General features: G+C 47.0%; 1 long non-coding RNA gene across 1 annotated transcript; it reads right to left on the reverse strand.

Annotated features, from left to right (window-relative positions):
- Positions 1 to 12,552: 12,552 nt before the first annotated feature.
- LOC136535375 (uncharacterized) lies at positions 12,553 to 14,374 on the reverse strand. Its single transcript, XR_010778983.1, has 4 exons — positions 14,091 to 14,374; positions 13,480 to 13,985; positions 12,998 to 13,403; positions 12,553 to 12,923 (listed from the first exon to the last, which is right to left on the reverse strand). It is a non-coding gene; the product is annotated as an uncharacterized lncRNA (long non-coding RNA).
- Positions 14,375 to 27,795: the final 13,421 nt, after the last annotated feature.

Below are 27,795 nucleotides of genomic sequence, written 5' to 3' on the forward strand. Positions count from 1 at the left end.
TGAGGAGAGTATAAATATTTCATTTATTAAAAGAATATGTATTTTCTAAGGGCTAAATTTTTACATGAAAACTGTTGGACATATAGGCAAAATAAAATAATTTCAACATTCTCTCTCTTTGCGCAAGGGAAATGCTAGCGCACGGACGTCTGATGGGGATGAATTCCATCGGACACCCGCTCGCACGCCTGACAAGCCCGCCCTAATGCCTGACCCACCCCCATCCGCGCACCCCCGCCCTCATCCCCATCCGTTCGCCCTGCCCCCGCAGGCGCACCTCGCCGCTCGCCCCTATCCCCATCTGTTCAACCCCCCTCGTCGTGCCCCCGATCGTCGGCCCTCAGCGCGCCGCGTCCACCGGCCCACCGCGCCTCATTCTTCGGCGCCCCTTGACTCTCCGAACAGCAGGAAACACGTGCAACATGAAACACTTGAATGCAACATACGCCTGAAACAGATGAAACATCTGGAATATACACTGGCAACATATGTGTGAAAACATATGCAACATCCAGATAGAACACTTATAACTTGCAACATGAAAACACTTACTGCAACAGAAGACTGAAACAGATGAAACATTTTAGATGCAACATATGTGTGAAAACATATGCAACATCCATATCAAAACGCTTGCAACGTATGTTTGGAAACAGATGAAACTGTTTGAACAAACGTTTGTAACATGCCTCTGAAAACACATTCAACATATGCAACATGTGCAACATCCCCCGATCTACTCTTGCAATGTCCATATGAAACAATTGCAACATGCCTCTGAAACGTCTAAAACAATTGAAACATACATTTGCAACATAGGAGGAGAGAGGTCTGGGCCGGTTGATTTCGGCCGATGGGGTGGGAGCCGGCGGCAAGCGGCTGCGCGCGAGCACCACCACCACCACCGCCACCGCCACCGGGCTTGGGTCAGAGGCGATGGTGGGAGATGGGGGGCGGGGAGCGCCATAGCCGCCGAGGTGGGGGGAGCTCGGTCGCTGGGGTGAGAGAGAGAGCGCTGCCGGGGTGGGGAGGGCGTCGCGCCGGGGTGGGGGAGAGCCGCCCACTCCCCTGCAACACCGCCGCGCCACCTCCATGGATCTCGCCGGAGGCGAGTGGATTTCGCTCGTGCTCCATGGATCTCGCCGGGGTGGGGGAGAGGGCCGCCGGATCTGCAGGCATTGGGGGCTCCCGGTGAGGATGTCGGGGTGAGGGAGGACGCGGGGCGTTGGTGCACTGCGGTAAGGTATGAGGAGCGCGGAAGGGGTAAAGATAGGGAGGAGAAAGCGAATAGATAAGTTTTTTTTTAATATACATGCGGGCGGGAGCAAACGGCGAGGATGAAAAAGTCGTCCTACGTGTTTGTGCGCAGTCCATCAGACGCACTTTCGATTTGCGCAAAGGATGCAATCTTAATGCGAGAAATTTAGACCATGGGAACATGGCTGCTAAGAGCTCAACATAATGTACCACTTTCGTCCCATAACCAAAGACCTGGAAGCATTGAAAATTTGCCATCAAAGAGAGACATTGTGAAGGGTATCCAAACTGTACGTCTGCTAGTATTTTTTTAAAGGGTACCTAAATCATTTTGTCGGATCCTTAATTTATGCTACAAATCCTATAATGTCATTCTCTGTGTGACAGAGGGGGTGCATAATAGTTTACCCAGACAAAACTAAAACTAGTGAGCTCTCCAATATGTGAAAATATGGATAAATACAATAACCGCCCTTGGATGTGAGCTTCGCCCTTTCATTGGCAGCGTCGTCATCAGGGATGAAAACGGTCGAAAAACTCTAAGCCGTTTTCTACTTCTACATTTGAATATGAAAACGAAAGCGAAAGCGAAAGCAGTAAAGTCGGACACAAAAACGAATACGAACTTACGGAATATCGAGAATTTTGAAAACGAACTAATTCGAGCGGAATTATGTCGAACGCAGTCGGTATACGAAAAATCAATACGGAACCCGTAGGACCAAGTGCATAACAATTAACAAGTAAATAATATAATAATTAATAAGTCCTACAACTTTCTTAAAATGTATTAAGAAAGATATGATTTTTCTAAGGCAACAAACGCTGGTACGCGATTAATATACCGTTAAAACTTTGTTTAATTTTTTTTTGAACATCTTAAAGATCTCAAATGAAAAAACTAAAAACTAGATAGTTATAGATCTCGTAGAGAGCTATAATTTTTATATAAAAAACATCTTCATCCGAGGTCATATGAAAAAGATATAATTTTTCTAAGGCTGGACTTCTAGCGGGCCAAATTTGGTTTAAACCAAATTTCAAATTCGAATTCCGAATTAAAAGTAGAAATGTAGAAAACGGTCGAAAGAATGTCAAAACCGTTTTCGTTCTGATTTCAAATTTGATGTTCTAAATTTCAAACTAAATTTAAATTTATCCGAAAATACGAATTCGATCGGATAAAATATAGAAAACGATGTGATTTGGTACGGATATTTCCATACCGTTTTCATCCCTATTGTCATTGCTCCTATGGGGCCAAACTGAAGCGCATATAGCACACATGTTTTGCAGGGCTCCCAGAACAGGTTCCAAACTAAATCCATGATGAGCTCTGTGAAACCATATTTTTCATAGAAGTGATTCTAATACTAATTCCGTGAAGTAATTTTCTAAAATGAACTACGAGACTGAAAGCTAAAAAAAATAGGATCTCCTGATTCACTTCTTGCATAGAATCACATTTATATATAGACAATCCAAGAGAATCCATTTAAGCATAGAATCACTTCTCTCACATAATTAGGAGTAGAAGTTCTACCAAACAAGCACAAAAATACGTAAGAGAGAAACTTCTCATGTTGACAAAGATTTATTAGGCCCTGTTTGGAACTGATAGTCGAGGCGTGACTCCATGGTCAATTCATCATTCCTCGATTTTTCTTTTCATGGATAGTCGGCGGAAACATGATTACCGCAAGATATTTGGCAAGATTCTTCGATTCTCGTTGCCGCCACCATGAAATAAGCGGAGACAAACACACCTTTAGTTTTGCGCTTTGTTGGCTTGTTATGGGGCCCCTTGAAAAGCAAATAAAATGGCGCACCACACAAAAAGATAGACGGTTAATTTCTAGTTCATGAGGCCCAATTTTTTTTTCTGTCACACCACGTCGTGGAGAACATAAGGGGAGAAGAAAAATCGGAGGAAACAAGCCATCCACAACATCATATACATCCTCTTGCGAGGAAGATTTATATTAGAAGACTAAGAGCAGTCGTAGATAAGGTTTTTGAGACAGTCTCATATGTTATTATCCCTTCCTCGTCCCCTCTTGTGAAAGACTTCAACTAAATTTTATGGAAGGGCTCATGATGCACCATCAACTATAACGGGGTGATTCCTTAAACCAAACATCTTATAGAAGAGCATTGCTAGTTCTCTATGATCACTTCATGTTTGGTTTGAGGTTCATTAGATTAACTCATGATGAATTACCTCATTTAGTATTAGGTACTAGGTTGGTGATAAACCAACTCATTTTAGTCGACTATAAACACTGAAGAAAAGATAAATGAGTAGATAATATAGCACCCCATGCCTCAAACCAAACATCCCATTCATATCAACTTGTTGACCTTGTTTGACAGACGAGTATCTCGGTTTATAGCATGTCATGTACTCACTCCGTCCCAAAATAAATGCACATCTTACTTATCGATTGAGGAGTCAAACCTTTTTAAGTTTGACAAAAAAATTATACACAGAATTATTAGTATTCATGATGTGTAATAAGCATCATTATATAGACACATTTCCTAGACTTCAGTCACCTAATTTCTAGCAAGATTTCAGGCGACGCTTTCTTCTTCCTCCTTTGGTTTTGGTTGCGGGGTTGGGGAAAGGATTTGTTGTTTTCGGGCTTAGAAGGATGGGTTTGGGGGAGGCTAGCCAGAACGGTGGTGGCAGCGGGTTGACCGGCGACGAGCTCGGCGGTAGGGGCGCCACCGAGCGGGTGGTGGGAGACATCCAGTTGGCAAGAGCAGGTGGCAGAGGCGACGGCCGTAGAAGAAGAATAGGAGACATACTAATTGGCGTGGCGGCGGCGGTGGGCTGTGGCGGAGGCAGCGGTGCGCCGCTGGAGCCTGAGAGGTGGTGGATGTGGGGGGGGCTGACGCCATATCTAATGGAGAAGCTCGATTTAGTGGTGGCCATGGTTTATGGTAGTAGCGGAGGCGGCATGGATGCCGTCGGAGCTTGGGATGTGGTGGAGGCGGGGGCGCTCACATCGGTTCTGAAGCATTGGGTTCAAGGTTAAGGTGGCCTTGGTCGAAGGTGGTAGGACGGTAGCAGAGGCGTTGTGGACGCTGTGCGGAGCTAGGCTAGGTGGGGCAGCAGCGGGGAAGCACAAGGGAGGAAGATGACATCGCATAAAAGGTTAGAAAAAAATCAGACGCCTGGATTTATACCAAGCCCCTTATATAGATCGTGGAATATACTTTCATAATATAAGCGTAAGTTGGGTTTATTTTGGGACAGAGGGATGTATACTTATAGATGGGCTACGGGCCGGCCCAGCCCAGCATGGCATGGGCCCATGCCAGGCATGTCTCGATAAAGGCACAGCATGACAGGGCCCGGCGTGCTGTCGGGTCGTGCCTCTCCGTGGGCTTCGTGCCTGGCCGATGGCCTAGGCATGGCACTATGGGCTGTTATTCGTGCTGAGTCAGCCCAAAAAGCACGCTACGTCTAACAGGCGGGGCTAGCCCGAGTGTGGGGGGTCTGACCCTAGGTACCCACGGCAGGACACATGGGCTGTACCAACAGGGACAGGCCAGCCCATAAGACGAAGGCTTGCGGCACACAACACAGCTCGGCGCACGCCGCAAGGCATCTCGACAGCATACTGAAGATCACATAGAATCTGTTAGGATATGCCAAATGTATAATTCCATGTAATGAATATCTCTTACCCGATCGAACTTAGACTTGATCGGCATGTAACCCTACCCCTGGAGCTATATAAGGCGTGTAGGGGACCCCCTCAAAACATGTGCAATCATATATGATAGCCAATACAAATCGACAGGACATAGGATTAGGGTATTACGTCAAGCTAATGGCCTGAACCTGTATAAATCTTGTGTCTTGTCACCATCTCGCTCCTGATGTTGCTTACCTCTCCGATCAATCTACCATCCTGGGTAGCCCCGTCGGTGGACTACAAAGCATCTTTTGTCGACAGTTGGTGCGTCAGGTAGTGGTGTGCGCTTGATCCATGGCAAGCCAGATGGTACGTCTTCTAAGTTCTCCGTTCGCTCCCAGCCCTGGCCAATCCTTCACGGTCGGATCCATCACCTGGGTCATCAATGCTAACGACGATGGGGAAATCATCTAGCCGGTGCAGGGCAATCCTACGCCAATCGTATCAGCTACTACATCAGTAGATCCGATCTCGGGATCTCTCCTGGGGTCACCTTCTTCTCCGACAACTCATCCATTGGCGCCACGCTAGCCAAGAAAGCCTATCCAGCAGGATGATCTTATCTCTTCTATAGATCGGGTCGATCAAAAGCTAGCTAAGTGCTTGTCGCTCGTAGAGTCGATCATGGATCAGTCTTCTCATGACGATGAGTTTTCGCCGCTCTAGCACTTCATGATGGTTCGCACCAAGCGTTCTACTCAATCGCGCTACCTGAGGTAGCATGATATAGATCTGACCATCACAGCGACTCTGATGGGGCGTATGGTGCAACGCCAACCTCTCTCTGGATCTGATCCACCTATGGCCGGATAAGAAGCTCTAGCACAAGACTCCATAGCTGCCTAGCCCTACGGGTTGGCCAACGCGGCTGCCGTCTACCAAGACGCCTTGCACAATCTTTATGCCGACTAGATCGGTCACGTCCATCCACTCTCCTAGCTCGATCTACCCATCGCCGACCAGTTTGCACCCACAATCAACATGGTGCAGATTCATTAGCTCAACAATGACTCCATACTCCCCATCTTGCAGGAGGATCCAGGTGCCGAGTCCGAGGATTCCACAAAGACCATCACCGAGACCATCACTGACATCCTCGTTGAGGCTCCATCTCCGCCCAGGTGCTTTCCTAGGGAACTCTTCATGATCAGCTATGATAGGCCCCCTCGGGATGGGGAAACCAATTCCCAGTGCGCCATCCGAGAAGGAAGGAATGCCGACCGCACTTGATGTCATAGGGAAGCAGATGTCGTCGTGGCTGCATCAAACGTCGGGGACAGCACGACCATTTGTGGTGGAGACGCCGACCAGCAGAGAGGCCGCTACATCGCTCGTAACCTTGGCGATGAGTTCATTTAGGTCGACGGACATGAGGTCCAGCCAACGCCGAGTGCCAACCTCGTCGTGGCCATGAATGAGCTTAGTAGGCTCCAGCAGACTCCCGAGCTCGCTAAGGCCACCACCATGCTCAAAGCAATGGCGGTCTAGGTCCTTGAAATTCACAAAAATCAAGCTCTGTCTCACTCCGCTGGGTCGAACTGTTCTGGAAGGTCAAGGCGGGCTCGCTCCCATTGACTAGGTGGAAGCTGTTTCTAGGCTGGCGGCCCCTATCTTCAGCGGGGCGAGAGGCAACTACATCATCAACCTAGGCGACCCACCGCGTAACACTAACCCTAATGTCAACTAGGAGGTCAATTAGCCTCATGGTGGAGACATTTGAGGCCACCTCAACCAGCTCCACGATGTTCATCGTCGCATCGACAGGAATCGCTACTCGCGCCACGAGGGCGAAATCCTTCATCATCAAGAATATGACCAAGAATGGGGCAATCCTGAGGCCGCTCTTCAACCACTTGAGCTAGCTAACTCTAGCAACGCCTCCTGACCCATCACCGACAACAATGCTCATCCTGCCATCTGTCCTACTACCGATGCTGCCGCCGCTCCACGAGTTGTAGCCACCGTCGCTCCACAAGCAGATGACGCTGCCATTGTCACTAACGACCCGTGAGCTTTCATGACAAGGCTCCTCACTGTGTAGTGGCCTGTAAACTTCAAGATCTATGGGGTCCAACCGTACAACGGCCATGCCAACCCCAAGCAGTGGCTGACAAGTTATGCCATCGTTGTTTGAGCCGATGGTGGTGACACCGATGTGATGGCAAATTGCTTGCCAGTTATGCTCCAGCCGCCGCTATGAACTAGATCACAAGCCTCTAGCCGGACATCATTGACTCTTGGGATGACCTCAAGAGAATGTTCATTGAAAACTACAAAGCAACCTACGAGCAACCGGCAACAAAGCACGACCTGACGAGGGTCTACCAGAGGACATGAGAGACCCTTTGGAGCTACGTCAGGCGTTTCTCATAAATTAGGAACTGGATTCCTAACATCCTCGAGGCTAAAATGACCATCTGTTTTGTCCGTGGGCTCTATCATCATGACAAGCTCCGAAGGAAGTTCAACAGGAAGCCGTTGGCTTTGATTGGTGAGATGTTCCAAATGGCCAACCAGTACACTAATGCTGAAGAGGCCGAACTATGCCATAAAGAGGAAGTCATCTAGGCTCCCCGGACCGATCGCCCAACGCGCTATGACGATGACTGCCATGATGACTAGCGCAACAACGACTGCGACCGGCATCGCAATGACCGCGAGCACCGTCCTAACGATCACGACCGCCATGATAGACCCAAGAGCTCCAAACCCAGGTAGTTGCAACGCCGCCGACCTAACAGCTTCATCAGCTCTATTGAGCAGCCTCGTGCCAAGCGCAATTACAACGCGCAGTTCGACAAGATGCTCGACGGCCCGTGCCCCATCCATAAGGGCACGAAGCACACCACGAGGGAGTGTATGGGCCTTGCCAGGGCCCTACTTGAAGAGCAAAATAAGAAGCTCGATGACCGCGATGACGACACGGGCAAGGATCGCGAGCCCCGTAGGGATGCGGGCGGTGTTTTCGAAGACCCCAGCAAGACCATCCATATGATCTTTAGGGGTCGAGTAGCCTCCAAGAACAGGCGTGACTAGAAGCTCACCTCTCGGTGGGTTCTAGCCATCAAGGCTACCAACACCATTGTCGATCCCAGATACCTCCCCTGGTCAGATTAGCCCATCACGTTCACTAGGGCTGACCAGTGGGTGGAGATTCCTTACTCTAGACGCTTTCTGCTTGTTCTGGACACTATAATACAGAAGGTGCGCTTCACGAAGGTCCTAGTCGATAGAGGGAGTGCCCTCAATATCCTCTTCGCCAGCGACTTGAAGGAGCTAGGCTTGTCTAAGCAAGACCTCACTGCCATCGACTCTCCGTTATAGGGGATCGTCCTAGGCATGGCATCTCAGCCCCTCGATGAGATTACGCTGCCCGTATAGTTTGGCACCATTGACATGTTTTGTATCAAGTACATCACCTTCCTGGTCGATGACTTCGACATCGCCTACCATGTCATTCTTAGTCGACAGGCACTCACCAAGTTCATGGTCGTACCACACTACTCTTATCTAGTGCTGAAGATGCCAATGCCCGAAGGAGTCCTCTCCCTATAGGCCAACCTCATTGTCGCCTATGACTACGAGAAGGAGAGTCTCGCTCTCGCTGAAGCCTTCGATGTCTCCGCGCGCATGGAAGCCTGCCTCACCGAATCCAAGAAGGTGCCCGAAGAAGACCAAGAGATCTCGGTGATGGAGACACCTTGGAAAGCTACCAAGGCCCCCGAAACCAATGAAGTAAGCCTCAGCCTCGCCGATCCAATCAAGACCATGAAGATTGGGGCCCATCTAGACCCCAAATAAGAAGAGACGCTCATTAGCTTCCTACGTACCAACATAGATATGTTTGCATGGAAACCTATAGACATGCCTAGGGTACCAAGGGAGTTGATCGAGCACTCCTTACATGTCTCGCCAACCGCCAAGCCGATCAAGCAGAACCTCCAACATTTCACATAGGACAAGAAGGAGGCTATTAGGGTAGAACTAAACCATCTTCTAGCAGACGGATTTATCAAAGAGGTGTATCATCCTGAGTGGCAGGCTAATCTAGTGCTCGTTCAAAAAAAAAAGAATAAAGAATGGAGAATGTGCATTGATTACACCGATCTCAACAAACACTACCCTAAAGATCCCTTCGGTCTCCCTCGCTTCGACAAGGTCGTTGATTCCACCACCACTTGCGAACTGCTTTCTTTTCTAGATTGCTATTCTGGTTATCACTAGATCTCCTCAAAGGAGGACCAGATCAAAACGTCCTTCATTACGCCGTTCGGCGCCTATTGTTACACCACCATGTCCTTCGGACTCAAAAATGCTGGTGCGACGTATCAGAGAGCCATCCAATGTTGCCTTAAAGATCAAATAGGCCATAACGTTGAATCCTACATCGATGATGTAGTAGTTAAGTCAAAAACCGCCGATAATGTCATCGCCGACCTTGAGCAAACGTTCAAAGCCCTTAAAGAATACTGATGGAAACTGAATCCCACCAAGTATATATTCGGTGTCCCATCCGGTATTCTTCTGGGATACATCATCAGCGCTCGGGGGATCGAGGCGAACCCTGAGAAAGTCTCAGCTGTCACAAGGATGAAACGCTCGATCTACGTCAAAGACGTACAGAAGCTTACAGGATGCATGGCGGCCCTAAGACGCTTCATATCGCTATTGGGTGAGAAAGGTCTCCCCTTCTTCAAGTTGCTGAAGGCTAATGAGCATTTTGAGTGGACGGAGGAGGCCGATAAGGCCTTCGCTGAGCTCAAATAGTTCCTGACTTCGTCTCCAATTATAACGGCGCCTCAATTCGATGAGACTTTATTGATCTACATCGCCGCGACGTCCCGGGTTGTTAGCATGGCTATCATCGTCGAGCGCGAGGAGACTGGGCATGCGTATAAGGTCCAATGACCTATTTACTTCATCAGTGAAGTCCTGAATGAGTCCAAGGCTTGGTATCCTTAGGTCCAAAAGCTGTTGTACGTAGTCCTAATCACATCCTGCAAGTTCCGCCATTACTTCGAGTATTACAAGATTCTCGTGGTCACCGAATTCCCCCTCGGTGATATCCTATGCAACAAAGAAGCCAGCGGCCGCATTATCAAATGGGCGATCGAGCTCGGCACCTACTCCATTGAGTTTAGGAGCCGACCTACCATTAAGTCGCAAGTTCTAGCAGTTATCGCTGAATGGACTGAAGTCCAAGAGCCTATACTAGCTGATTGCCCTGAGCATTAGAAGATGTACTTCAATGGCACGCTCAACATTGACGGCGTTGGTGTAGGCGTGTTGTTTATTACCCCCTCCGGGGATGAGCTCCGCTATGTTCTTCAAATCCATTTTCTGGCCTCCAATAACATCACCGAATACGAGGTAGCTCTCCATGGCCTCTGTATCGCCGCTGAACTTAGCATAAAATGCCTCATGGTGTTCGGCGATTCTACCCTGGCCATCAACTAGGTCAACAAGGACTGGTCCTGCACTAGCGAGAAGATGGACGCTTACTGCACCGAGATCAGAAAATTGGAAGGGAAATTCTATGGCATCGAGTATCATCATGTCATTCTAGACACTAATCAAGCAGTCGACCGCTTGTCTAAACTAGGGTCATCTAGAGCTGAAGTCGTAGCAGGTGTGTTTGTTTAAGATTTGTTGACGCCATCCATCAAAGAAGGGCAGCCAGTCGGCGAAACACCCCCCTTTGAGCTGTTAGTCCAGGCGGTGCCTACTCCTAGCCTTGATTGGAGAGAGCAGTTCATCAAGTATCTTACCGTAGCTGAGGTCCCAAGCAACAGAACCGAGATGGAACAACTCATTCATCATAGCAAGCACTATGTATTAGTCGATGGCAAGCTAATGTGGAAGAACACCAAGGAAGAGCTGTTGTAGAAGTGCATCTCCTAGGAAGAGGGAGAAAAGTTACTGCTCGAGATCCATGCTGGCTCAAGTGGCAACCATGTAGCCTCTAGAAATCTGGTCGGCAAGGCTTTCTGAGCTGGTTTTTACTAGCCATCCGCCGTGGCAGATGCTGAAGCGCTCGTTCGGCATTGTGAGGGTTGCTAATTTTTCGCCAAGCAGATACATGTGCCAGCTCAAGCCCTTCATACCATCCCCCGCATCTTGGCCCTTTACATGCTGGGGGCTAGAGATGATCGGGCCTTTCAAGCCAGCTCTGGGAGGCTTCAAATACGTATATGTCGCCATTGATAAGTTCTCCAAGTGGATCGAGTACAAGTCCCTTGTCACCACAACCACAAAGAAGGCAACCGAGCTGTTTGAGGACATCATGCATCTCTTTGGCTTGCCAAATAGCATCATAACTGATCTGGGTTCTACTTTCACTAGTAATGACTTCTAGGATTTCTATGAAGGCTGGTGCATCTCTGTCAAATATATCTTGGTTGCCCACCCTAGAGCTAATGACCAGGTCGAACGGGCAAACGACATGATCTTAGATGCTCTCAAAAAGAGAATGTACAAGAAAGACGAGAAGCACATGAGCAGATGGCTGAAGGAATTGACAGGGACTCCGGACCTAGACTAGTCATAACACCGGTGTTTCCCCGTACTTGGTGTATAGCTCGGAGGCTGTCTTGCTAGCTGATATTGCCTTTCGAGCACCTCAGGTTGAGAATTTCAATGAAGAACAGTCGATTAATACCCGTCAAGAAGATGTTGATCGCTTTGAAAAAGAGCGCCTAGTTACATGTGTCTGTACAACCAAGTATCTAGAGGGCCTATGGAGATATTACAACTACAACATCCATGAGCGATCCTTCATGGTCAGCGACCTGGTACGCCGCCGTAAATAGAAGACCAACGGCCTACATAAGCTTTCATCGCATTGGGAGGGACCCTTCATCGTCAAAGAGGTCACCCGACCAGGATCTTACAGGCTATGCGATTCTAAAGGGGTCGACATCCCCAACTCCTGGCACATCAAGCTCCTTAGGTGTTTCTATCCTTGAAACGTTCTACTACAGATATGTATTTCTGCATATTTGACGATTCAATAAAGTTTGCACCAATTGTGCTCTCTGATTATGTTCTCTGTATTTCACTGTATTTCTTCCCCATGTGTTCTCTAGTTTCGTCGCCATAATTTAACTCTCCGATCACTCACCATACCTAAAACGTCTCCACATTGCGTTATTCGCCAACTCTCCATGCGTAACATCTCCCACGTACCCTCCGCTCCACACGCAGACCAGCCACATTCTTTTCCATGGCATCCAGAAGCAGCCCTAGCCTCAACTTCCTCCTACGCGTGCATGAGCCACGCTCTACGCTATGGACAGTCAGCAATGGCTCCCTAATGACGTTTCCTTCTCTTACGCGTATACAAGTGCCAGCCACTTCGCACTATAGAGCTTGGAGACTAGTCAAGGCTGATGACATGGTATAGAACTAATTGGAAAGCATATAACTCATATCTAACATGTGAATTAAACGAACTCCAAAATGACACTTAGTGTCTACGCTAACTGTTCAGCAACTTTGCACGGCATTTTCATACAAAATGTTGTTTCCGGACCTACTGGGTATTGTTCCCTTATTCACTGAACAGGTCGACATCTCCAGCGAGCTTCCCTACTGCTTCCTCCGCCTCGTCCTCCAGCTTCATGATCTCTGCTGCACTTGTCCCTCAGGCGTAGCCGGTCATTATCACCTCAGGCCTCACTGAAGGATAGTGTGACAGGAGTACTACAAGCGCGTGTACGACAGTAGAATGGGCGGCGCTGTGGGTGAATGCCTTGAAGTCCTTCTAGGCCTCCTGGCACCGATTCAGAATCGGTCATGGAGGCCTGTCACTGGGCAGCAGCACGGTTCGCTCAGGCGGTTTGAAGCTGATGCAGTCCAGCATGGGCTTTATCCCCACAACTACTGCCTCTAGTTTCTCCTCCTGGGCCTTCACCTGCTCTCCGAACACTTTGAATTGTGCCTGTGCATTATACCGGTACTCTGCAACACCGTAGACGCATTATAAATCATGCTCCTAACGCTGCAAGAATGGTTTCAACTTAAGATGTACTTACGTTCAAGATCCACGGTGATCCTCTCGGTTTTTTCCTCCGCCTCTTCCTTCTTCTTTTGGAGTTAAGCGACGGCCTCGCGGGAAAGGACGAGCTCTGTCTCCAAGTCTTAACAAGGCGAATTACAACTCACGACGCTAAGCATCAACAAAGCAAGACCTAGGACCATACCTTTCTGCTGGTGGATGCTACGGCTAAGTCGCTCGGTCAGCGACCGGTTTTCCCCTTCAAGCGCCTGGTGCTCCTCCAGCGCTAGGACCTTCACCTACAGATCTTCCTCTTGGTGGCGTGTTCTGGTCAGCCTTGCCTTGAGGTCAGTTACCGACAACTGCAGCCTCTCATTCTCCACAAGAACAGGAGCCATTTCATCCAGGTGCCGTCGCCGGTGCTCGGACGTCTTCATTACACCCTACGGAAGCGAATGGTCAAATCATACATCTTATTATCTTAATACGAACACAACAACAAGATTGTTTTCGACTTACTTCAATCTAGGCCACCATCGCCGATAGGTCGGCCCTCAACCTCTTCACCTCTGTGCTCGCTTCCTCTTCTTCTAGCTTGTCAAACTCGTTGCCATGCAGGAGAACTGTGCGGAAGACCTAAGGAGGCCAGGTGGGTTCCCGTGGAATTTCTTCAACTTCTGCAGCAGCTATCCTCGGAGGAGACCTCCTTGAACGTTGTTGTGCCCAGACAGGACATACGGGGCCTATCTCCATTGCCTGTGATGCCACGGGCGTCGCGTGCTTTACGGCCATGGGAGGACCTTGTGCTGCACCACTTGGCGCATGCCCCACGGTCTCCGCTCCTGCTCTAGCAGAGCCAATTGGCATACCTGTTGTCGCCTATAGGGTCACCTTCATCATGCGCTCCACCACCAGGGGAGGTCAGCCTGGCGATCGGTGGCTCCTCCATTCTAGGAGCAACCGGGTGTGCTCTTGCTCGGCGTCAGGAGTTTCCATTTCCGCATCGCGCTGCCCATCGTCGTCACCTGATGGATGCAGCTCTTTAGTCGACTCCGCACCGCATCAAGGAATTACTTCATCAAAACTTAATAAAAAAACTCGAAGGATATTGCTAACAGAGAACAACTTACAACTGCGATTCACGCCAAACTATTCTGAAGCGATGCGCTCGCCCAGAGCCACCCTATCCGGTATCAGAGCCGCCTGGCATCTCAGAATTCCTCAGGCCGGTGGCCTCGGCTGCTATCGTCGGGGTCACCCGAGCAGGCTTGGGGACTTGGCTGGTGGCTCCAGCTCCAGCTACCACTACAGGGGTTGTCTAAGCAGTCTCAGGGATTGCGGCTGTGGCCTCTTGGGCTCGGTGCACACCCCTTGTCTCTGCCCCAGCACGAGTAGCCGGAGGGGACATCTCGGTGGTCAGATGAGGGGGCATCGCTGCTCCATCGTCGTCCGACGAGTCTGACACCACCATCCCCCACCACCGGGGAGGAACAAGGCCCTAATGTTAACTCCTCCCTCTTCACGATGGGAGGACCTAGATGTTTTCTTCCTCTTCGGGGATAGCTCATCCTCAACCAGCCGTTTCCCTCGAAGCTTTTCACGGATGTAGGCGGTCCGCTCATCTTCATATCCACCTCCAGTGTCGTCCGACCTCTCCTCGCCAGCCCCCGAGCTGGACTGACGCTAGGGACTACTTGACCGGGCATCAACCGCGGTCGTCTAGTCATCAGACAGCGCGATGGAGAAGTACACCGCTCGATCCTACCCATGAATCTTCAAAAACATGAGTAAATACATTGCTCAAATGTAAATGGAGACACATACACGTCGGACAGATCATTACCACCAGGGGAAGGCTCGTGATGTTGAAAGCCCTTTGTTGGTCCTTGACGGTAGTGTGCACCGAGAGGTTGAACAGCATCGCGATGCGACGCTTGACTTCATCCCGCTATATCTCCTCGTGCAATTCACGGGTCAGCCTCTTGTAGTTCAATAGGGTCAGGAGCCCTCTCACTTGCTCCATGCCATTGGAGTTGGGCCTCTCCGACCACCTCGCATTGCTCGCTGGGATCTGATCAACATCACATTGGACATATGGTTCCACCTACCTGATGTAGAACCACATGGAGTTCCAGTACTTCACACTCATGTTCAGTGGAACGGTGATGTACTAACTCACCATCCCGTCCCACAACAGAAGATAAGCGCCTCCGACCACCCGGGACCCAGTTTCCCCTTTCACTTTGAGACAGAAAAAATGGCGAAAAAGATCAAAATGGGGAAGGATTCCAAGGTAAGCCACACAAAGATGAATAAAGATGGCAACGTGCAAGATAGAGTTTGGGGACAGGTTGCAAAGACTGATGCCATAGTAGGCAATTAGACCATGAAGAAAAGGATGAATAGGAACCCCAAAGCCACGAAAGAAATAATCTTCAAAAACTACCAACTCGTTGGTGTGGGGTGTCGGGAAATCCTCACCGGCCGTCGGGCGCCATCCTACGGTTGCCTTGTTAGGGAGGACGTCGTGCACCACCAAGCTATTCAGCGTCGTTATGCTGCTCGTCGACCGCACCCACTCCTCATCGCGGCTGACCTCGCGAGCCGCCTTCTTCGAACCTCCGCGGTTCCTCTTTGGCGCCATGGATTCAGATCTGGATCTTGGGACTCACAGATGTGGGTGGCGGCAGAAGCAGCGGAACCCTAGAACTAGCAGCGGCAGCCCAAGCGTTGCTGCTCGAACAAGAAGGGGGTGGAAATGTCCAAACTGCTACTATGACCTGGAGGAGTGCGCCGCGCCGCGCCGGGGGTGGGCTGGGCCTTATAACGGTTCCCTCCCGCCCCTTCATCTCTAGGGTTTTTGGGGAACCATGCCGCACCACACGCGCCAGTTCATGCATTCGCTGCACCACGCGCACGCGCTCACCCGTAGTTATTGCGTGTTGCTCCGACTTCTCTGCCTTATCCATTAAATGCGTCGTTTTACAGGCCGTTGTTTTCCTTTGATAGGAAGCTACCAACGGGTGACCCGTTTTCTCACCTTGCTGCGTTTACTGCTCCATGGTTATTCGATGGCTCGCGTAGGCTATCAGTCATGCTTTTTTACCCTGCTACAAGATTTATTCTTCATCTTGTAGCAGGTTTGGGGACTAAGTGTGTACACTTCACCTTGTGGTGAAATTACTATTTCTTGATGACTTGATTTCTCGGCTATGCTGGGGACTGCCTTTTTCTTCGGCTACGTCGGGGACTGCTACTTATTCTCCAAGCCCCTGACACTAGGTGTATTCTCCACCTAATCTCAGGCTCGGGGACTACATTGTGTACAATGCACCTTGCGATGCACGTACTGTTTCTTCTACATGGTGCTTTGATTACGTCCAGTTTATTACTTAATGCCTCTGCTCTGCTCTGATGACCGCGTCATCGGTGCCACTGCAAACGGCACTTAAGTGTGTACACTTCACCGACCAAGAATTCTCAAAATTTTCTGTTGAGCTCCTTACATCCTATTTGTGAGCTTCACTTGGCTAAGTCTGAGGCTTGCTGGTCAGCTAAACTGCTCGGTAGCTGGCCTCGCAGGTCGGCACGTCAGTTAAATTGATCGGCAAGTGACTTCATCGCCCTGTCCACCAGTCAAGCAGGTCGGTTTTCATCTTCACCGCTCGGATCATCAGTCAAGCTGATTGGCTTCATGACAAACTGCTCGGACTTGATCAAGACAACGTCACCAAGCGGATACAAGGAGCTTGGGGACTAGCTATGGAGGGTCTAACCCTAGGTACCCACGGTAGGACACATGGTCCGTACCAACAGGGACGGTCTAGCCCACAAGACGAAGGCTTGCGGCGCACGACACAGCTTGGCGCACGCCGCATGGCATCTCGGCGGCATCCTAAAGATTGCGTAGAATCTGTTAGGATATGCCGAATGTATAATTTCATGTAAAGAATATCTCTTACCCAATCGGACTTAGACGTGACCGGCATGTAAAGAATATTTTACTATGAAAAAAGGAATAACTCATAGTGAGAAAACAGACGGAAAACATATTTATTTATATTTTATTATGAAAAAAAGGAATAACTCATAGTGAGAAAACAGACGGAAAACAAGAAGGTGCAACCAAATAAACCAAAACAAAAAACCACGGAGGTAAAGAACGTAAAAGAAAATCGAACATAAATGGAAATAGACGAAGGAAGGAAAAAAAAAAACCAAAACCAGAAAAGTCGAAGCAAAGCCAAGTATCGATAGTTTAATAAGGACCTGCATTTATTATTTTTCTATATTTATTTAATAGGAGATATTTGGGAAAGTAAAAAACAAAAAAAGGTCATGCCTGAGGAACACACGGACTCAAATCCGTAGTTGGGCACGGACCCTAGACGGAGTCAGAATAAACGGACAGAAAAAAAAATAGCGGAACGGACTCGACACAACGAAACCAAACGGAGCGCTACTTAGGCTGAAAGGCCACTGCCTAATTAGGTTGGACGAAAATTTTAGGTGCCAAAAATTAACCGGATAAGAAACCAGAATCCGAATAGAGATCAGAGTAGGACGAAAAAAATTGTGGTAAGAAATTTTGCCTCTTTATTATTAGACTAGCAAAAGTGCTCAAACATTGCAACGAGAGAAAAAAACTACCAAATGTTTATGAGGAACGAAGACATAAACAGTACATATTTATTTATTTATTTATGTTTTGCTCTGTCTATAAAATTTAATAAATTATTTTATGATGACGACGAGACCTCCATAATATAAGTTAATATTGGCAATAATATTACAATGTCTTGTTAACCATATATTGAATTATAATATTGATACGTTGTTTGCTGGTTGCAAAGCATACAAATATTTAGACGTCAATATATCATAAATTTAATTTTCACATCATGCATGTGTTGCTACAGTTAAATGCCGAGTTGCATGACTTTCTTTGACAATCATAAACATATTTAATTATAATTTCTACGTTGCAATGGTATATACAGATTATTTCATAGTGAACTGGATAACTTATAGCTCGAAGATTTATTCAACGACAGTGTACACTATTTTTTTTTAATCAGACTTCACGGACAGTTAGACTTGGAATTAGACCGCTTTGTAATTATGTCGTCTGTTCTTATCTATTCTGGAATCGAATACCATAACATGATGTATGTTGCTCTAACTCGTATAGACACGAATCAGAGTCATCTTAGGATGTCTATACACTTTAACTCATACAGGCATGGAAGAGTGTAGGATCAGTTAATACTTTAATATTAGGTAGATTGACATTAAGAATTGGAATATAGTAGTTGTAAAATTGTTGATTTGTTAAGTGCATTGAAATGTGCCCTAGTAATATAGCAGCACATAATACAAACGATTTTATTTGAATGATACTTAGGCAACCACAGTATATTTAGACTACTTGGTCCATATGAGACCTCTGTCAGTAGGCTATAGCTATTATTAGTGCTATAATGTTGAAATCTAAGGGTCTTTACAACGCATACATGTGGCAGGGCGCGGTAGTTGATTTTTTGAACGCCAGGCGCTCTAGCCCAGCATCACTGCTCGCCCAAGCGTCCGACGTTCGAAGCGGCGCCCTACAATTGAATCAGAAGTTGTGACTTTTTCTAATGCAAAAAATAGATTTTGAAAGAGTCCATGCGTTGTGGGCTTAAAAGATGCTTAAGAGGATTTCTAATCGTATGAATTATTTAAGCACCATCAGATTAGTCTTTTTTTTTAAGCGTCTACCAAGCAGCTTTGCATTACAGGGGGGGCCACTTGTTAACACATAAAAAAAATCACCTGGAACCCCAACCGTCCACGGTCCACCATTATCACGCATGCCACATCTTCACTCGTACTCGTGCGTCGACACCCATCGGAAAGTCACCACCTGCCTCTCCCTTCCTCCCCCATGCCATATCTGTTCTCAAATCCAGTTAGATCCGAAGCAAAGGCCGACAGCCAGCTGCGGCATCGCGACGGGCTGGTGGGCTGCAGCTTCGCCACTTCGCCAGGCGCACGCAGACGTCCGGGTCGGTGGCCTCGCGGGGGGGCGCGGACGGCAAGCACGGCCGGCGGCGTCGCGGGGTGCGCGGACGTCCGATACTCTGATGGGAGACTTGCCAGGCGCGGCGACATCCCAAAGAGTCCGGACGGCGGCCGATCAACGGTGCAGTGGCCCTCTTCCCATCTTCCCCGGCGGCCCTCATCCTCATGTCGACCACATGGCCGTCAAGGTAGTAGCCGATGGCTGCATTGGGGTCTAATTACGGTGGACGTCTAGACGAGCAGTTCTTGTCGATGTGGCTCGATTTATTGATTGCTTTTATTCGATTCGGGATACAATTTGTATACGATTCGGGATGTGTGTGCGCTATGATTTGTTGAGTCCCTGTGATATCGTTTTGGCCAAACCGGCGATGCAAGAGAGACGGACAGGTTTAGACTTGTATGCTAACCTGTCTTCATTGACGTACGTCTTGTGGGCTGGGCCATCGGTGGACGTGCACGTCCTGCCTTTGCCTTGCTGCTGGTGGTTACGGATCTGATTTGGACTGAGAGCTGGAAACGGAGATTAGTGTTGTGTAAAGTTGGACGAATGTTTTTTTGTTGGCAGAAATTTTGCCTCTTTAGTATTAGGGATAGATATAGATATAGATATGGATATTGATATATATATAGATGTATACTGAACAAGTTAATTAATTAAAAGATCTTCACTAACGGCAAATACATGAATTACACATTTTCACAAGTTAGATATCATGGGAACCGCATGCAAGGCCGCCGATCGATCAATATCGACTACGCATCCACGCTCACGCTCGCGCGGAGGGACGACGGCGTGGTTGCATCACGCTCATCACGCGGCTGGTGGCACGGGCGCGGGCGGAGACGACTGATCAGGCCCAGGCTGCGGCGGCCTGCAGCCGGCGAGGCAGCCGATGTCGCTTTGGACGCAGGCCGCGGCGCACACGGGCGCCTCGTCGGGGCGCGCGCCCGCGCACCTCGTGGCGCAGCCCATCGCCTCGGTCACGCACCTCATCGTGCAGTCCAGGACGATCCTCTGGTTGTCGCGCGCGGTGTCCGGGTCGGCCTCGCCTGTCTCAGAGGCGGAGGCCGTGACGAAGGCCGTGGCGATGAGGAGGAGGAGGAGCGGCGCGACGGCGATGGCGACGCCCGGGGCATACCGCGTGGTGGCACGGGCAGAGGCCATGGCTTTCTCAGGGCTCTGGCTGTTTGGCGCGTTTCGTTTTTGTGTTGGACCCTGCGACGAAAGCACAATATATACACCGCAGGAGGAAGTGAAATTACAGTGAAGTCCGAAGGGTGCGTGAGAGGCGTTTTCTACTAGCTAGGATAAGCACGATCGAGATGGATGGAGCTTGGAGTAGGGTCGGCATGAGGAACGTGTGAAAAGATGGCAGACGCTCACCGTCACCCGCCGGTCATCAGCTGCAATGCATTGCTGCCACGCCTGCCAGCGATTGCTGCCGGCCATCATCAGCTATCACCAGTAGAGAAACGACTTTGATCCATTTTGAAATTTAGCGTCCTGGTATTTTTCACGTCCGGGACTAGAGAAATATTTAGTCCCGGTTGGTAGCTCCAACCAGGACTAAAGGTCCCTGCCCAACGGCTACTGCGTTAGGCTTTTGCTGGAGAGGACCTTTAGTCCTGGTTGGAGCTACCAACCGGGACTAAAGGTTCACTTTTACTCCCGGTTTGTACCTCCAACCGAAAGTAAAAGTCTACTCCCGGCTGAAGGCTCCGTCCGAGAATAGAAAGGGACATTTAGTCTCGGTTTCTGTCTACAACCGGGACTAAAGGACCCCTCCTATATACCCCTTGATCATCCCCGAACCCGAGCCACTTCGAGCTCAGTGTTCTTGCTTCATTGCCAGCCTCTCTTCTTTCTCATCACTGGTGATCACAAGATTTCTTCCATTCCTCTATCGATTCTTTGGTTCTAAAGGTTACCAACTTTATACTCTCATGTTTCATCAGTAGCTTATTTCATTTTGTGGACTAGATATATGTGGGTTTTTTATGGTAGATTTTTTTATTTGTAAGCCATTTAAGCTCAAAATCATTTTAAAGTTTGCATATTTGGATGAAGGAAGGTTAAAGTAGTTATTCGAAACTAGTATTGAGCTTTCATTTCTAGCATGCAAAGCACACTTCATGCTTTAGAGATATAGAGAATTTTAGAGTTTTTTTATTTTATTTGTTTATAAAATGAGAAATTTATATTATATTAAAAATGAGTATAGAGAGTAGATGACAACTGCTTCTGGGTCCTCGGCCTCTCATCGGGTTACAAAGAGACTGAGGCCGGACCTCCCTCTCATTGCATGCGGCAAGTGTGAGGAGAAGATTGTGATGAAGTACCGGGTGAGAAAGGAGTGTCCCAACAAGGGCCGTATCTTCTACAAGTGTTTGGATCGCAATGTGAGTTATTTTATCGCATTTGATGATTATGGTTAATTTGTACTTATTTTCATGATGATTGTGATTAAAGTTCTAATTTTTTATTTTAATTTCAGTGGGATGGTACTGGATGTTCAGGCTGGTACTGGGAGGAAGAGTATGTTGAACACGTGCAAAACTCTCTTGCACAGGCGGTTACGGCGGTTGATGAGGCAGTGATCCTGCGGAAGAAGCCCATAGATGTTGAACAAACGCATGATCTGTCTGTTTTAGTTGGGATTGGTCGCGAAATCCTTATGCTGCTAAAGTGCATTTTAGCTTTAGTTTTTTATGATAGTTGGGATTGTCTACATTGTAGCGAGACTTTCATAAATTAATACCTTGTGTGGTGGCATGCATGTTGTATAATTAACTAATTATGTTCTAGGTTTTAATATGGTATGTATGTCATGTAATGCAGATGAGACGGCATTGGATGTACAATGCTGATCGCCGCTCCCAAGAGTTCATTGAGGACGTGCATTCTTTCTTACGTGTGGCCGAGGCAAACAAACGCGATGGTTTCATGTGCTGCCCATGTGCCATATGTAAGAATTTGAAGAAATATGCTAGCTCAAGGAGTCTTCATTCACACTTATTGAAGTCGGGTTTCATGCCAAACTATATTTGTTGGACGAAGCACGGAGAAACCGGGTTTGTAATGGAAGAAGGTGAAGAAGAACAATGGAATGATGATGACATTATTGCTGAATATGGGGCCTTCAATGATACTGCAATGGGGGAAGCTAAAGAAGAGGTAGGGGCAGAAGATGAGCCCGCTGATGATCTTGGTCAGGCCATTCGTGACGCACAAAGAGAATGCGAAAGTGAAAAGGAGAAGATCAAGTTCGAGCGCATGCTAGAGGATCACAAGAAAATGCTATACCCAACTTGTGATGCGGGGCAGAAAAAAATGGGTACCACACTGGAATTGCTGCAATGGAAGGCAAAGAATGGTGTATCTGACAAGGGATTTGGGGAGTTACTGAAAATCCAAAAGAAGATGCTTCCGAAAGATAACGAATTGCCCACCAATACGTACGAAGCAAAATAGGTAGTTTGCTCTTTGGGATTAGAAATCTAGAAGATACATGCATGTCCTAATGACTGCATCCTCTACCATGGTGAGGAGTACGAGAAGTTAGATGCATGCCCGATATGTCATGCATCGCGGTATAAGGTCAGGCGAGATGACCCTGGTGATGTTGAGGGCCAACGTCCCACGAAGAAAATCTCTGCCAAGATTATGTGGTATGCTCCTATAATACCACGCTTGAAACGTCTGTTCAGAAACAAAGACCATGCAAAGTTGTTGCGATGGCACAAAGAAGACCGTAAGGTAGATAATATGTTGAGACACCCTGCTGATGGGTCCTAGTGGAGAGCAATCGATAGAGAATTTCTGGAGTTTGCAAATGACGCAAGAAACTTAAGGTTTGCTTTAAGTACGGATGGTATGAATCCTTTCGGGGAGCAGAGCAGTAGTCATAGCACTTGGCCTGTTACTCTATGTATCTACAACCTTCCTCCCTGGTTATGCATGAAGCATAAGTTTATTATGATGCCAGTGCTCATCCAAGGCCCAAGGCAACCTGGCAACGACATCGATGTGTACCTGAGGCCACTAGTTGAAGAACTTCTACTTTTATGGAACAGACCAGGTGTATGTGTGTGGGATGAGCACAAACAGGAGCACTTTGACCTGCGAGCATTGTTGTTTGTAACAATCAATGATTGGCCTGCTCTAAGTAATCTTTCAGGACAATCAAACAAGGGATATAATGCGTGCACGCACTGTTTCGATGACATTAAAGGTATATTCTTGAAAAAATATCGAAAGGTCATGTACCTTGGCCATTGTCAATTTCTTCCTATGAATCACCCCCTAAGAAAGAAAGGCAAGCATTTTAAAGGTAAGGCAGACCACCAGACCAAGCCGGGCAACCGAACTAGTGAGGATGTACTCAATATGGTCAAGAATGTGAAAGTAGTATTTGGAAAGGCACATGGCAGCGAACCTGTTCCAAACGATGCCAACGGTCACACACCCATGTGGAAGAAGAAGTCCATATTTTGGGAGCTACCCTATTGGCAAGTCCTAGAGGTCCGCAGCGCGATCGACATGATGCACCTGACGAAGAATCTTTGTGTGAGCCTGCTAGGCTTCATGGGTGTGTATGGGAAGCCTAAGGACACACTTGAAGCACGACATGACTTGCGGTGTTTGAAAAAATGAGACAACCTACATCCAGATAAGATAGATGATGGACGCCATTACTTAAGTCCTGCCAGCTACACTCTTAGCAAAGAAGAGAAGGAAAGCATGTTTGAATGACTAGCAAGCATCAAGGTACCATCTGGATTCTCCTCAAATATAAAGGGTATAATAAATGTGCCAGAGAAGAAATTCCTAAACTTAAAGTCCCATGACTGCCATGTGCTCATGACACAATTGCTTCTCATTGCATTAAGAGGAATTCTACCTCCAAATGTATGTCTTGCCACCATGAAGCTATGTGCATTCCTAAATGCAATTTCTCAGAAGGCAATCGATCCAATGGATCTAGCTAAACTACAGAATGATATGGTTCATTGTCTTGTCAGCTTTGAGTTGGTGTTCCCTCCTTCCTTCTTTAATATCATGACACACCTCCTAGTTTACCTAGTAAAGACAACTGGAGGCGGGGTAGCAGTTGACAACTAGTATGGAATGACAACCGTGGACCTCAACAATATTGGGTACAAAGATGAACCGTTCGTCCTTGCCAATGATGTGAATCAGGTGTTCTATGTCAAGGACATGGCTACAAAACCGAAGAGAGGGAAAAACAACAATGACCCAATCAATGAGCCAAAGCGCCACATAGTTCTTTCAGGGAAAAGAAACATCATCGGAATTGAAGATAAGTCAGACATATCAGAAGATTATGAAAAGGATGACCGATTTCCACCCTTCATAGTGAACAAAGACCCAAGCATCTAGCTAAATGATGAGGATGCTCCATGGTTACGACGCGATCATAACCAAGGGATATATGATAAGAAGAAGTTCACTACTGTGCCCGCTTGATATATATAGTGATGTATTAGACCTATTATGTAATAATTGTGACTTTAGATTTTTTTGTCGTGTTTTCATATTTTCTACGGTTTAAATGAATTTTCTGCTAGACGGTGGATTTCCCGTGGAGAATGTGTGATGAAAAACCAAATGATGAACGTTAATAAGATGTGAAAACTAATTTCCTGTCGAAAAACAATAGTTTTAATGATTTTAATTAAGTAGTATATTTTTGCATGGTGTAAATTGTAATTATTATTTACACTATGTCAAATATTTATATAGTAAAACAAAAGAGTTTAGTTTACAAATTTTTGTTGCGTATAATAATGCAAAACCAAGTCCAAGATATTTTTTTTAATTTTTTTGGATAATATTTTATTTATTAGGCAATTAATAACTCTCTGCATATTTATATAAAAGAAATATATAAAAAGAAAAAAACTTATGGTAATTGGAGAAAGCCAACTGTAGCTCCTCCTTTACTCTCGGATGGATCAACCACCCGGGACTAAAGGTGGAGCTTTAGTCCCGGGTGTATCCACTAGCCGGGACAGATCCCCCTTTACTCCCGGGTGGATCAACCACCCGGGACTAAAGGTAGAGCTGCAGTTTTCGTGGCCCGCCCAAATGCCCTTTACTCCCGGGTCGTGGGTACATCCGGGACTAAAGCTCAGACCTTTAGTCCCGGTTCTAATAATAGCCTAGGACTAAAGAGTCTTTAGTCCCGGTTGGTAGCTTCAACCGGGACTAAAGGTATCCCTTTATAAACCACGCCATATAATTTGATGGATATTTGATAACTTCAGACCTACAAATGTCATCTACAAATGTTACCATCCTCGGCAACATAATCGCCCGCGAGCTCGTCGATATCGAGCAGGTCACTTAGAATTATTTTTTCCATGAAATAAAATACTTAGAAATCATGTCTTTTATTTTTTAGAATTAATTTTTCCATGAAATAAAAAACTTAGAAAATAGTTAGAAAATTGTAGAAAATCCATACTAGTTGAACTTACGGACCGTGTTCAGCTCGGCGAGCATGTTCTCTGCCGAGCGGTAACGGACGTCAAGGAGGAGGTTTGATTCTACGAGGGAGAGCGGCAACGGTCGTGGAAGACCGTGTTTCCTCCTCGTAGAATCGGAGCTCTTCGTTGGCCAAGTACGGTGTTGTCCGGTGGAGAAATGATCGCCGAGATGATCACGTAAGCAAGATCAACTAGTACAGATGGTTATTTATTGAAACATGTTTTTGAGCTATAATTTGATGGATATTTGATAACTTCAGACCTACAAATGTCATCAACAAATATTACTATCCTCGGCAACCTAATCGCCCGCGAGCTCGCCGATATCGAGCAGGTCACTTAGAATTATTTTTCCATGAAATGAAATACTTAGAAATCATGCATTTTATTTTTTAGAATTAATTTTTCCATGAAATGAAAAACTTATAAAATAGTTAAAAAATTGTAGAAAATCCGTATTAGTTGAATTTGCGGACCGTGTTCATCTCGGCGAGCATGTTCTCTGCTGAGCGGTAACGGACATCAAGGAGGAGCTTTGATTCTATGAGGAAGAGAGGCAACGGTCGTGGAATACCGTGTTCCCTTCCTCGTAGAATCGGAGCTCTTCCTTGGCCAAGTACGGTGCCGTCCGATGGAGAAATGCTTGCCAAGATGATCATGTAAGCAAGGTCAACTAGTACGGATGGTTATTTATTGAAACATGTTTTATTTTTTATAGATATATCTAGTGGAGTAAAAGCTAGATGACTGCCCCAAGAGACAACATGAATGAAGAAATGATGAATATTATCAACACCGGCACTCAATTTGCTGATGGTGACCAGCAGGATGTAGATGACGGGAGTCAATACCTGGCTCTTGAAGATAACCAAGAAAATATTGTGCAAGAAAATACTGGCGAGATATATATATTTATATATATATATATTTGAATATTGTATATATATTTGAATATCTATCATCTATTATGTGTACACATGATATTTATTTATTTATTCTTTTTTTATACGTAGCCCTCTGGATCGACGACCACAACGGCGAAAAACAAAAATATTCGAGGCCCAAAAAAGCCATTGGAGGGGCGCTACATAATATCGGAATTCAATATCGAGACAGGCGAACCACTTGGTCCACATGCAAGGAAATTCGTGTAATACTATGGGTGCCTTGTAAGGGATAGACTTCCGATCAGTGCCCGTGAATGGAAGCAAAAGATCAATGAGCCTCATATTAGTTTTGTCTATGATCTTGATAAGAATTTAATTTAGGATGATATCCTTCAACATTTCACGTTGCAAGCGGATGATTATGATGGTATCAACGATGATGAATTGAAGGAGCTAGTTCGAAAGTGGGCTACGAAGATGGCCACACAATTCTAGACTTGGAAGAAATCCTTATACACAAAATACGTCAAGAAGAACCTAACGCCCAATTTCAATACTAGGGGCCCGCTCGCGAAGTTGAGGCCCTACTAGAATGATTTTGTACAGTACAAGACATCGGAAGAGGGTGAGGAACGGGTGAGAAGGAACCAAGAGAATACCCGACAGAAGGTATACCACCATGGCATGGGATCTGGTGGCTACGCGACTGCCATTCCCAAGGGAGAAAAAATGGAAGACGACATTCTTGCCAAAGGTATCACACCAGAATCACTCAATTGGCCCAAACGCGCAAAGAATTGGTTTTTCGCTCATGGGGGAAGACTGGACCTAGAGACCGGGAAGCTGGTTCATGGCCCAAAAATCGAAAGAGCAACACAAAGATTATCTTATGCTCTACAAGCTAAAGCTATTGGTGCATTCAGGCCCAATAGAGAGAAGGATGAACTGACGTATGCCATCGAGACTGCTGAACACAGTGGCCAAACAAGAGGTTTAGGACAGAACATTTCTTGGGTGCATGGTTTTCCTAATGACAGAGATACCTACAGAAGCTGGCAGAGAAGGAAGGATGAGGAAGCAGTGTGGATTAGCAGGTCGGAGGAATATGTTCGTGAGTCACAGGAGGCGTTGCTTCAAGCTCAAGAGCGCAAAAAAACATGCAAGCTAGAATGTAGGACGAAATCATAAAGCAAGTGCAAATAGCAATGAGTGCCCAAAGGTAGGCATCAGATCCAGGAATCAACATTAATATTAGCCCCCTGATCAGTTGAAAAGCAGCTGCGCTTCCACGAAGTTGCCAAATCAAGATGACGCAATGCTACGTTTCCCTATGGATGACATCACTGCACCGTTTATATCATGTGAGCTACAT

This window comes from Miscanthus floridulus, unplaced genomic scaffold (genome assembly GCF_019320115.1).
Source record: "Miscanthus floridulus cultivar M001 unplaced genomic scaffold, ASM1932011v1 os_2732_2_3, whole genome shotgun sequence".
Taxonomy (NCBI): Eukaryota; Viridiplantae; Streptophyta; class Magnoliopsida; order Poales; family Poaceae; genus Miscanthus; species Miscanthus floridulus.